The following is a 13,588-nucleotide window of genomic DNA, read 5'->3' on the forward strand; positions in this document are numbered from 1 at the left end:
GGTGAGTACACAACTACTGAAGAGCCCAGGTGCAGTCGCGGTATTTATGCCGAATCACGCGCATGCGAAATGTACTGGCATCCACAAGCGCATGCGTCAGGTGTTGACATGCGCGGCATAGCCGAGTTGTACGTGCTGCCCTCGGTGCTGAAAATAAAGGTTCATCTAGTCATTGAGTATCGAATGACACTGTCCATTCCGCTGTGATTGTATAATTTTAATAACAGGATTCCAATTTTATCCAGCTGAAAGCCGTTGTCACGATTTATAAGATTATCGGCAAGACGTATTTCCACTGATTCCTTGATTACGGCATCCCAAAAACAGGAAACCGACGCTAAAATTTTTGTTCCATTGTATTCCATTGAATGTCCCAATGAAATACAGTGCTCTGCTACTGCCGATTTTGACGGTTGCCGAAGACGGGTGTATCTTTCATGTTCTATACATCGTTCATGGACAGTTCTTGTCGTCTGGCCAATATATGCAGAGCCACATTCACAGCGAATTTTGTAGACGCCTGCTTTCTTCAGTTGTAAATCGTCTTTAACGGATCCAACCAGGGCCCGGTTCTTTGCTGGTGGACGGAAGATAACTTTGATTTTATTTTTCTTCAGTAATCGGCCTATTTACGACGACACATTCCCGGCATATGGAAGGAACGCAGTTGATTTAAAGTCGTCATCTGCGTCCTCAGTGCGTTGCTTCTTGTTATGATAGTTGCGCATGGCCTTCCTTATTTGGCGAGAAGTGTAGCCATTCTCTTTGAAAACCTTCTCAAGTGTTCTAATTCTGCGTGGAGATTTTCCTCATCCGATATTACGTGTGCTCGATGTATTAAGGTACTGAGAACACCGTCTGTTTGTGCTGGGTGATGGCAGCTTGACGCCTGGAGATACAGGTCTGTGGGAGTCGGTTTCCTGGACACATAATGTCCTAATGACCCATCATTTTTACGGCGTAGTAGCACGTCTAGAAATGGTAAAGCGTCCTCTTTTTCAATCTCCATCGTAAATTTGATGTTCTCATGTAATGAGTTTAAGTGATGAAGGAATTTCTCCAGTTTCTGTCTGCCATGAGGCCATACAGCAAAAGTATCATCTACGTACCGCCAGAAGACCGTAGGCTTTAAAACAGCAGACTCAAGTGCTTTCTCCTCAAAGTCCTCCACAAAGAGATTAGCTACCACACGCGACAAAGGGCTCCCCATGGCGACGCCGTCTGTTTGTTCAAAGAATTCGTCATTGAATAAAAAGTACGTTGAGGAGAGTATATGTTCAAACAAGGCCGTCATTTCTGCACTGAATAAGTTACCAATAAGATGTAATGATTCCATTAAAGGCACTTTGGTAAAAAGTGAGACCACACCAAAGCTGACTAATAAATCCGAGATGCTAAGCTTAACTTCCTTCAAGCGACTGACAAAATCCTCGGAATTACGTATATGGTGGCAACACTTACCCACATACGGCTTTAGTTATGAGGCCAGATATTTTGCTGTAGAATAGGTCGCAGCACCAATATTACTCACTATTAATCGTAGTGGGGCACCATCCTTGTGTATCTTCGGAAGACCGTAGAGTCTTGGTGGTACTGCATTGTGTGGTCTCAATCTCTTGATAACTAGTTCAGGTAGAGAACAGTCGTTCAAAAGGGTAGCAGTTTTCCTTGATATTCGGCTTGTTGGGTCCTTTTCAAAAAAATAAAAAAAATTGGAATCCTGTTATTAAAATTACACAATCACAGTGGAATCGACAGTGTCATTCGATACTCAATGACTAGATGAACCTTTATTTCCACCACCGAGGGCAGCACGTACAACTCGGCTATGCTGCGCATGTCAACACCTGACGCATGCGCTGTAGGATGCCAGTACATTTCGCATGCGCGTGATTCGGCATAAATACCGCGACTGCACCTGGGCTCTTCAGTAGTTGTGTACTCACCAGATGATGGCCGGACGTCTCTGGGCCGAAATATCGTGGCAGAATGTCGACGGGATCCGGCTGCAAACCCGGAAATTATTAGAAGAAGAAATACGCCGGGAAAATTTCAGAAGTCATATTAGTGCTCTGTTGACTTATCATTGAATCTGTTACATGAAGAAAAATTTATCGTAAAGGATGAATATGATGTATATATTGGAAAGCGAAGGGAATATAAATTTTGAATAACGTTACAATTTTTCAAGAGAAGAGGTTTGAGGACAAGGGTGCAGCACTGCGCAGCTAGTTTGTGGGAATAATTATAGTCAGCCAGTTATCTTGCTCAGAGCTTGAGTCATGTGTTTAGATATCAGCAGCTGTTTGGTTTTTATAGAAATTCTCTGTTAACATTGTACCCTTTTCAAATCATTGTTCGCTTTTTTAAGCTTAGTATTGTTCATACCGATGTTACGTGTGAAGATCATGTGAAATTTTAACCTGTCTTTGTGAATACATATTTCATTCTAAAATCGTTGTCTTGGAATATCATTTCATACGAATAGTTACTCTCCTTATTACGTTGTCTGAAGAAGGTTTATCATTACACATTACGACACTACACCATAAAATATGTAACAGTTTGAATAGTTTGGAAATTTTATTTAAAAATGGAAATCTGGCTTAGCCGCTGCCTGCTTGCTGTTTGCTGGTGTGCTTTCGAAAAATCTGCACCAATGTTTTCAAGAAGCGAGGGAAGTAAATGGAAATTTGATTAGGGCCAGATAATTGATTTACTTCAGCTGTGTATTTAATATAAAGACATGTTGCATTCTGACCAGTTACACTTAAGTTAAAATTAGGTTCTGTTTAGTAAAAGGTTAGCATATGAGTTTTTTTTGGTAATACTTAGACTTTTTATAGAGTGGGACGTAAAGTTGGGCTAAATTTCATACAGAAACGTATAGTGGGGGACTTACAACAATCTGCACTTTACTACAGCAATTCTTTCTACAAATGGTCCAAGTTTCAACGAGGTATGTTAGTTCGGTCTGACACATTATGAAAAAACTACTTTCGTGATACGATATGTGAATGCCATCCTCCGACCGATAGTGCAACCAAATCGGCAGCATATTGACGAGGCATTCGTCTCCATGGACTACAATTCGCGTCCCCATCGTGCACATCTTGTGAATGGCTTCCTTCAGGATAACGACATCGCTCGACTGGAGTGGCCAGCGTGTTCTCCAGACATGAACCCTATCGAAAATGCCTGGGATAGTTTGAAAAAGGCTGTTTATGGACGACGTGACCCAGCAACCACTCTGAGGGATCTACGCCGAATCGCCGTTGAGGAGTGGGACAATCTGGACCAACAGTGCCTTGATGAACTTGTGGATAGTATACCACACGACGAATACAGGCATGCATCAATGCAAGAGGATGTGCTACTGGGTATTAGAGGTACCGACGTACAGCAATCTGGACCACCACCTCTGAAGGTCTCGCTGTATGGTGGTACAACATGCAATGTGCGGTTTTCATGAGCAATAAAAAGGCCGGAAATGATGTTTATGTTGATCTCTATTCCAATTTTCTGTACAGGTTCCGGAACGCTCGGAACCGAGGTGACGCAAAACTTTTCTTGATGTGTGTATATTCTATCTAGACGGCTTGCCGCCACGTTGTTGAGAAAGGTACACTTGACAGTAGATGGATATATGATTTCCCAAACATCCATCATTTGGAGATTTTTAACTAAATCAGAGAGTTCGCGAGAAAAATTGAAATTGACCACTGGTCATTGTTACTAAGTACACAGTTACAATCGCCACCTATTTTCATGTGTTCGACATCACCATTCAGAAGGTACAAAAGCTCTTGTTTAAAGAACACGGCCCGTTCCCATTTGGAATTATTAGCAGACGGAACATAAATACTAATAAATGTAAAATCAAAAATCTGACAAGTAATCCCTCTCCCTGATTCTAAATATTTTACATTTGCAACAGGTATGCCTTTTCTAACTAGAAAGGCTATCCCACTTGAATTTTCGGTTGTCAATTTAAGATCTCTTGATAGCCTGGAATCCGAAGATCCATAAGATTTAGTTCTTGTAATATTGCCACATCCGTGTCTGATTCATAAGAAGCTCCTTCAAAGCACTTACTGTCACCGAAGATTGCATTCTATTGATGTATAAGATTGTTATACTACACGTTTGATCCATGGTTGTCGAGCATGAAGGGAATAAATTGTCAGTAATAACGCAAACCTCCATGATTCGAGTGACAACGGGTACTTCATGGTGGCTGGCAAATGAGAGTGATCGCTGAACTGACATTTGCACAACGGAGTTAGTCAGACAGAGGAAGATTCTTTCCTGAAGTAACTTCAGCTGCTGCGTCTTGTACGCCTACGACGTCTGCCGGCACCGTTTTACTCGCCGTGGCCCGCATCGAAACGTCCTCTCCTTCAATATCATTTGCCCAGTCCATGTTATGGTCCACTTTTACATTTTCTCACGGTCCACAGTTTTGGCAATTGCTCCGTCGTTTGTTCGTCCTTCCGCACTAGTATCAGCACCAGAAACACTCTCACTGACTTTGCCATTAGCGTGTTTGGTGTTTTGTTCTTGCCACCATCAACTGCGCTAGAACGTTCTGTCTAGTTTTGTTGCATATGTGACAGTTTCTTTCTAGTTCTAGGAGTCAACGTTTCTGCCTTGGACGACCTATGCGTCTTTTCTTCTTATGTTTAAAAGTTGATTCGGAATCGTAAGACCACAGAGATTCAAAAAAAAGTTCACATGTGTGTGAAATCTTATGGGACTTAACTGTTAAGGTCATCAGTCCGTAAGCTTACACACTACTTAACCTAAATTATCCTAAGGACAAACACACACACCCATGCCCGAGGGAGGACTCGAACCTCCGCCGGCACCAGCCGCACAGTCCATGACTGCAGCGCCTTCGACCGCTCGGCTAATCGCACGCAGATTCACTTTCTGTACTTGGCGCTGTGTCCGTGAAAGGTTTCTGTAAATTTGGGTCACTAGGTCTAAAAATGAATGCTATAAAGACACCTTCCGTACTCGTAGATGTACGTGCCTCCTGGAGGGGAACATCCTGAGCTGCGTTACGGTATGCACTAAGGATGAGACGGGTGTCGCATCTGTGACAGGTGTCTACTAGCATAGTGTAGCGAACGACGGTGTATCTGCAGTCTCCTGTTGGGAGGTGACAGGTGCCGTTCGGTGTACTAGCTGACTGTGTTCCTCAGGAGGGCTGCCTCCCGCGCGAAGGTCGTCCGAGTTGCGGCCACGGCCGCGGCTGTGTACGTCGGCGGAATGTTTACGGCCGGAACGGCTTGAGCCGCGTCGTCGCCGGGCGGCAGCTGGGCCACGCGGCGATGCGGGCACTCTGCGAGAACGTTATCTGGACACTCGCAAATGGCGCACGTTCTTGGACATCCATCACACATGACCTGTGCTCTGTAGCCTGACACAGTGATGAATGACGGGATGTCTTTTACCAAATCAATTTCCGCCTCGCGAACGCCGTTCAGCACAGGCAATGGAAAACGGCTACCCCACCTCTTCTCCTCAGTAACTAAGTACACACGCTCATATTGACTAAGCGCCTTGCTAATTTGATCAGATGGCATCTCAAAAGGCAACTCAAACACCCGGGCAGTACAGAAGCCCATTCCTGCACGCGACACCTTCACCTCACTAATATTCCCATCCACGTCAGTGAACTTTAAAGTACTGCCACATTTTTCTATAACGCGATAACACAATTCGTTATCCGATAACTTGACGTAAACCACAGATGCAATTTGCGACACTAGAATTCAAATTTTGGAGTTAAGGGTCTTCATGGCTCTCCAGTGAGAAACTTATGAATTTCATGTGAACTCGACTTAGGACATTCACGACTGAACGACAACCTGATAGAATCTCTACGAGAAATCGTATTCATCTACAAAAATTACACATAGAAATATCAATCTTCAAGCTCCAAAACAGTACTAAACAAGAAAACAAACTAAAAACATTTACAGAACAAAACTACAAACTCGCGAGAAACAACCAGGGAGACGGTGAAACAGCGAACGGCTGTCTGAAGTCACTCCTTCTGCCGCCGATTACGCTGTCGCATTCGCTTGCCGGAGTGCTGCTCAGGGTTTGTAATGACACTGCAATCACACGGCAAGACAATTTAGAGATGAACTGATACTAAATTGGCTACACTTTTCAATATTTTTCCAAAACTACACGAAAACTGATGGTCGTTGAGGTTGCTAACCAAAGGTATTCGTATTGTAGCTATGGTTCTGAACTTTATTAAGCGGGAAACCTCACAGATGTTACAAGTGGTGGCCGTGCGGTTCTAGGCGCTTCAGTCTGGAAACGCGTGACCGCTACGGTCGCAGTTCGAATCCTGCCTCGGGTATGGATGTGTGTGATGCCCTTAGGTTAGTTAGGTTTACGTAGTTCTAAGTTCTAGGGGACTGATGACCTCAAAAGTTACGTCCCATAGTCCTCAGAGCCATTTTGTTACTAGTGTTACATAAAAATTTCTAGAAGCCGATGTATTTCTTCACTATATTAAATAATTCTCCAAGGTTTATTCACCCACCAAAATTTCTTACTTAAAGCTTGATGGACAGCTGAATTTATTGGGCATATTACTTTTATTTGCCTACGGCGTTCTCCCAACAAGAGACTCGAAAGAACACTTGCTCGTTGCAACCGTCTCGCGAAAAACACAAGTGGCGCAGCTCAAACCGCTTAACATCTGGGTGTCTTCTTCTACGTACTTTATAATCTTCATTAAACTTTTGAAGCAATCGAATGCTTTAGTTATGATGAGTGCTATCAGATCATATCTGTTTACAAATTAAAAATTTTCGTACCCCTGGTGGGACTCGAACCCACAATCCCCGGTTTAGGAGACCGATGCCTTATCCATTAGGCCACAGGGGCCGACGCATATACGTTGCCACTTTACGCGTGTTATACCGTCATACAACATTGTTTGCTTTAATGCATACATGTAAAATATAACACGCTAGAGGGTGAATGATCGTCTAGCCCGCATTTGGGCAATTAAAAAAATCTGGAAATTGCGAAACAGGCGCGCTGTGTTAACTGTTCGCGCTTATGTCTCTCATCTGCATGCCGGTACACAGCCCACTTGCTATGCACAGTAGGTTCCGAACGACTGACCACCCGTTCCTGACCCGTGTGGTAGCAATTTAACGCAGTAAAACTAACACTGATAATATATCGTAAACCATATTATTAGCTTCATACAACGATATTTTTATTTTTGGGTACATACTCTGCTTTCATATGCACCACTAATCTATAGAATTATGTTCACAATAATGTATAAATAATTATGGTTATTGAAAGAACCCAGTGACACAGTAAATCGCACGGTATTTCGTAGTGTAAAAATTTTGTGGAGATGCCGGGGATCGAACCCGGGGCCTTTCACATGCAAAGCGAGCGCTCTACCACTGAGCTACATCCCCGCCGTGGGCCTTACTGGCGGACTTTCTACATTACTAGAACTTTTCTGTTCCATATTTCTTTTCTTATATTTTTTCTAAACATGAGTTTCATGTCTTTTATGGTGTACTTTTTAAATATTTTAGCTGTACATCAACAAAATTCCCAATTTACATACTGACTGGTGTACCAGAAAAAATTCCAACCTACATACATAGAAATAAAGATGCCGCTGCAGCAGTACAGTTAATATAATTTTTACATTGCACGCAATTGCCATTACATGTAAAGTTAAGGGATTCAGCAATTAAGATCACTTCCCTATGAATGCCTGTAAAATGCTATGATATTTCATACAGTTTACATGGCTGTAACTCAAAATTGTGAGCTCTGAGAAATAGTAAAAACTGTGGAACAATATGAGTGTCTGTTGCTGAACGTTTTCATATACAGTTAATTACACTAGTTCATGGACTTTTTTTACAGCTTTTGAATCAATAAATGTTTATTTTTATTTATTTTTTATCCATACTTAAAAGGATATGCTATGTGTAACTTTATTACTTAAATGATTAAAAGTTTAAGTACACACTAACAAAACGTCTATCCAAAAGGTAGACTAAAATCATGTTATTTGTATGAAAATTTTTATGCTAGAAATATTTACTTTCTTATAATTAATCGGCACTGTACGTATATTCGCTGTTGTTGATTGGCAGTCATTTTTTTGTTCTTGTGCTTTATTTGTCGGTGGAACATTTCTTACAACAACATTGGACACGTCATGTTTACATAAAACTTACATATACATAGAGAAAATACAGTGATATATATGAATTTATGTATGATTGCATTTGTAGTACAAAAAAGCTTACATATACATAGCGAATATATATATATATATATATATATATCGTCCGACTGTTACATACTATATTTGCTAGTTACAATAAGATAGTAAATAAACGTATATTTTACAGAATTTTCACAAAAACTGTCATTAAAATTACATTATAAAAGACACCAATGATAGTATAGCTGATTTTTCTGTAATTCCTTGGTCTTCACTCAGCACTGCAAAGAAAAACAGAGAAAAAGTAGATAGCAGCATCAGTGTTTTGACACGAAATATTATTTCGTGCATCTTAGATACTGGAAATGATTCTATACAAAGTTTTACATTTTTTGCATTTTCTTTTCTTGTTTCTCCCTGTTATTCTGACTTCTTTAGTTGTCAGAAGGACACAGTTTTCAGCTTTGGTTATTCTAATGGAGTCAATTGTCAACAGTTATTGTTTCATATTGAACTCATATTCCTAGAAACTCTAAAACTTCACACCAACTTACTGTCCTATCATTAAAACAAATTACAATGCCTAATAGACCTCATCTCGTTGTGTTGAAGGCAACAAACACCATTTTCAGTGTGCATTCCCAAATCAAATGGTTGAAACTCTCGTTCATGTTTTGTCTGTTACCACATAAGCACAGTGACAATAATGAGATGTTACTTAGATCTCTTACGTGGATTTAATTGCTTTTTGTACTGTAAACGGCGGGGAGTAATGGTGCACATGAACATCACCAGTTTCCATGTGCTTTTCTGTATCCATACCACGATTCTACACCACTGTCACAAAGTGCGTGCTGTGGATTACCATTCTGCAGAGGCTTTATGGAAGAAGGTAGGCCAAACTACTTTCCTCGTGGCCTCTATCACACTGAATCCTTCTTATGGCTAAACCATAACTGAGCTGCAGATTGTCTACTTCTTCCTTTACAAGATGACCACGACCATCTACACATTTGCCATCACTCAGCTTTTTCCTTCTCATATCCCTTACCAATTTATGTAAATGTGTACTCATCCTCATTTGTACATTTCTAACACTCTACGATTTCAGTCTTGAAACTGTTTGCATATGGCATATGTTTCAAGTTCCAACATATTTACAAACCCTTTTGAGTCTCCTTCTGCAAGGTACTTCATACACCTACACCATATTTCTCTTCTGACAGAATTTGACACATGACAGTAGCTGAAAAATGGGCATGGCTGCACGTTTGGAGAAATTTAAAGTGAATTTTAAAAACTTTCCAACGTCCAGTTCTATTCCTTTAACTACCACCGTATTGAGACGGAAACGAAAAATATCGATTTAAGATGAGAAACAAAATAAAATTATTTATTGGTAGTTTCAGTAGGAAATGACTAAGGACAGTGCCATTCATTGTAGTAAGAACATGAAAGACACTAAAATTGCACTTGCATGTTTCAAATTCTTGTTTGGGATTTATAGTACGGAATACAATATGTGAATGAATGCACACACAAATTGCGAATTATGTAAGGTGTGCCACATAAAAAAGGTACGTCTCACGAACTAAAAAAGAATAGATAATAGTAACGTTAAAAAACATGCAGGTGCCTGTTTATAAGAGACGCTGGAAGTGGTGGCCATGTGCATCCAGGCATCGCTGACTTCGTGTGATGACGCTACCAGCAACACGCTGTAATTCTACAAGAGTCATGTTATTAATATCTCTAGTAACGTACCCTTTAAATTGTCTATTGCCGAGGATTGTAAGCATACACTTTGCTTTTTAGTGTGCCCCATAAATAAAAATCACATGATGGTGCGTCTGTGGACCTTGGTGGCCAGAGGCCTCTTCTGACAAGTCCTACGTGACCTGACAAACGACTCCAGGCCTCATCTGACATGAAGTAAGGCAAAGAAAGAGTCCAAGTAACCGTTAGCAGCTGATGTTAACAGTCAGTTACAATAATGAACTACTTTTCCTGATCCTCAAATTTCAACTCTTCCACGAACACGATAGACTTTTAGTTTCATATCTTTTAATGCACGATGGCAGTGTGCGAGATACACCAACACGCTGCGAATCTACATCTACATCAACATGGACACTCCGCAACGAAGCCACCATACGGTGCGTCGCGGAGGGTACCCTGTACCATTATTAGTCACTTTCTTTCCTGTTCCAGTCGCAAATAGAACGAGGGAAAAGCGTCCATCTATATGCCTCCACATGGGCCCTAATATCTTGCATCTTATCTTTGTTGTCCTTATGCGCAATGAATATTGGCGGCCGTACACTCGTTCGACAGAGCTTCAAATGCCGGTTCTCTAAATTTTCTCAATAGTATTTCCCGAGAAGAACGTCACCGTCCATCCAGGTATTCCCACTTGAATTCCCAAAGCATCTCCGTAACACTTGCGTGTTGCTCGAACCTACCGGTAACAATTATAGCAGCCAGCCTTTGAATTGCTTCAATGTCTTCCTTCAATCTCCCCTGGTACAGATCCAAAACACTCGAGCAGTACTCAAGAACAGATCGCACCAGCGTCCTATATGCGGTCTCCTTTACACATGAACTACCCTTTCCTAAAATTCTCCCAACAAAACGAAGTCGACCATTCGCCTTCTCTAGCACAATCCTCTCATGCCCGTTCCATTTCATATCGCTCCGCAACGTTACGCCCAGATATTTAAACGACGTAACTGTGTCAAGCAGGACACTGGCAATACTGCAACCGAACATTACAGATTTGTTCTTCCTTCTCATCCGCATTACCCCACATTTTTGCACAGAGATAGCTGCCATTCATAACACCAACTAGAAATTTTGTCTATGTCGTCTTCTAAAAAAAATGGCTTTGAGCACTATGGGACTTAACATCTGAGGTCATCAGTCCCCTAGAACTTAGAACTACCTAAACTTAACTAACCCAAGGACGTGACACACACATCCATGCCCGAGGCAGGATTCGAACCTGCGACCGTAGCGGTCGCGCGGTTCCAGACTGAAGCGCCTAGAACCTCTCGGCCACAACGGTTGTCGTGTTCTATCTTCCTACAGTCATTCAATTTCGACACCTGACCGTACACCACAGCAACATCAGCAAACAACCGCAAATTGCTGCCCACCCTGTCCGCGAAATTATTTGTGTATACAGAGAACAACAGCAGCAGTCCTACCTCACTTCTCTGGGGTACTCATGACAATACCCTTGTCTCTGATGAACTTTCGCCGTCGAGGGCAACATACTGGGCTCTATTACTTAAGATGTCTTCTAGACGCTCACATATCTGTGAACTTATTCCATATGCTCGTACCTTCGTTTACAGCCTGCAATGGGGCACCGTGTTAAACGCTTTCCAGAAATCTAGAAATATGGAACCTTCCTGTTGCCCTTCATCCATGGTTCGCAGTGTATCACGTGAGAAAAGGTAAGCCGAGTCTTGCACGAGCGATTCTTTCTAAAACCATGCTGATTCGTGGAAATAAGCTTCCCTGTCTCAAGCAAATTTATCATATCCGAACTGAGAATATGTTGAAGGATTCTGCAGCAAACCGGTTAGGGATATTGGACTGTAATTTTGCGGGTCCGCTCTTTCACCCTTCTTACGTACTCGAGTCACCTGAGCGTTTTTCTAGTCGCTTTGGACTTTGAGGTGGGCGAGAGATCCACGATAAATACAAGCTCGTTAAAGGGCCAATGCCGTGGAGTACTCTTCGAAAAACCGAATTGGTATTCCATCCGGACCTGGGGATTTATTTGCTATCAAATCCTACACTTCTTTCTCTACGCCAGGGTTGCTTATTACTGTGTCGTCCATGCGGGAGTTGTAAATTTGGAAATTTATAGTAAGGTCTTATAGGACCAAACTGCTGAGGTCATCGGTCCCTAAGCTTACACACTATTTAATCTAATGTAAACTAACTTACGCTAAGGACAGCATACACACCCATGCCCGAGGAAGGACTCGAACCTCCGACGGGGGCAGCCGCGCGGACCGTGACAAGACGCCTCAGACCGCGCGGCTACCCCGCGCCCCTGCGGGAGTTGTCCGATGGTCAAATGACGGCATGTTTGTACAGTTTTCCTATGTGACAGATTCCTTGAACGTGAAATTTAAAACTTCTGTTTTCGTTTTGCTATCTTCAACAGTCAGAGTTCAGTTCCTCCTTACCGCCTAGCGGGGACTTCTCGTAATGTCCATGCGAATTCTGTTTCAGTTCCCTACCAGGACACTTCCGCTGTGACATTTCTTTACATCTTTTGTTGGAATCAGTCTTTATGAAATATTCCACAGCATCAAGTCACTGTTCTAATGCAAATTGCCCCATTTCTGTAACAACTGAACAATACGAGCTTCTCACAACAACATTTTTACGTTTTCCTAGCAGAATGCCGAACTCTTGCTGTGATTTTCAAGGCGATGGCAAAAAAAACAGGATCTAGAGAATGTAGCACCTGCATCTCCATTGTATGTGTTCTCCTAGTTGTGACGTATTCGAGTTTGCCTTTTTGAGTGTGGATTTACACACGAGGAAAGAGAAGCATCGTATGGACACAACTTCACACACCTCAGCGAGTCTTTATCATAACACAGTATTATGCACAGCCATCACCACAGCTACACAGGACACACACAGATCGCAGTACCAGAAACTGCGGACAGTGAACTTGGGTTTGGTGAGCAGGTAACTGCGTTTCGTTTATTCGCTAATAATTGGTCCCAAGTGCTACACTTGCCTGTTTCGCTACAGCTGACTGGATTAGTAAGAACAAGTAGCCCCACCAGCGGTTCTTTAGAGAATCGAAATCCAATGTACAAAACGTAACATCTCGTGAACTGTCATACAATGACATAATTTTATAGATACACACAGTGGCATACATGGATACTTTCTGAAAACTGTGTTGTGAATAAACTTATTAGTAAAGAAGTAACAAATTAAAAGGTCATGCCTCATGCTAAGTTTTATTGCATTAACAGCGAAAATGCTGTAAGTGCTAAACTTTTTTCCTCTGATTACCTTCTGGGGAAGGGAGGAGAGTCAGCGAGAAAATTTTCGAAATTATGGTTAAAGTTTGTTGGAAGTCGCTAAGTGTTCTCATTCTCAATTACTATACGAATATAACCTGTGTTATTTACGCATCATGAGTTACACTGCTTCAAGACACACACAGTTTCTAACTTTGGCTGGTTCAAATGGCTCTGAGCACTATGGGACTTAACTGCTGAGGTCATCAGTCCCCTAGAACTTAGAACTACTTAAACCTAACTAACCTAAGGACATCACACACATCCATGCCCGAGGCAGGATTCGAAC

At 41.9% G+C, this 13,588-nt stretch overlaps 2 non-coding genes across 2 annotated transcripts; both read right to left on the minus strand.

Moving 5' to 3' along the window:
- Positions 1–6,842: 6,842 nt before the first annotated feature.
- On the minus strand, positions 6,843–6,915 carry Trnar-ccu. The gene has a single exon. It is a non-coding gene; the product is annotated as a tRNA-Arg (tRNA).
- A 482-nt stretch (positions 6,916–7,397) lies between these two features.
- Positions 7,398–7,469, minus strand: Trnaa-ugc. The gene has a single exon. It is a non-coding gene; the product is annotated as a tRNA-Ala (tRNA).
- Positions 7,470–13,588: the final 6,119 nt, after the last annotated feature.

The sequence above is a fragment of the Schistocerca piceifrons genome, chromosome 6, assembly GCF_021461385.2.
Source record: "Schistocerca piceifrons isolate TAMUIC-IGC-003096 chromosome 6, iqSchPice1.1, whole genome shotgun sequence".
Taxonomy (NCBI): Eukaryota; Metazoa; Arthropoda; class Insecta; order Orthoptera; family Acrididae; genus Schistocerca; species Schistocerca piceifrons.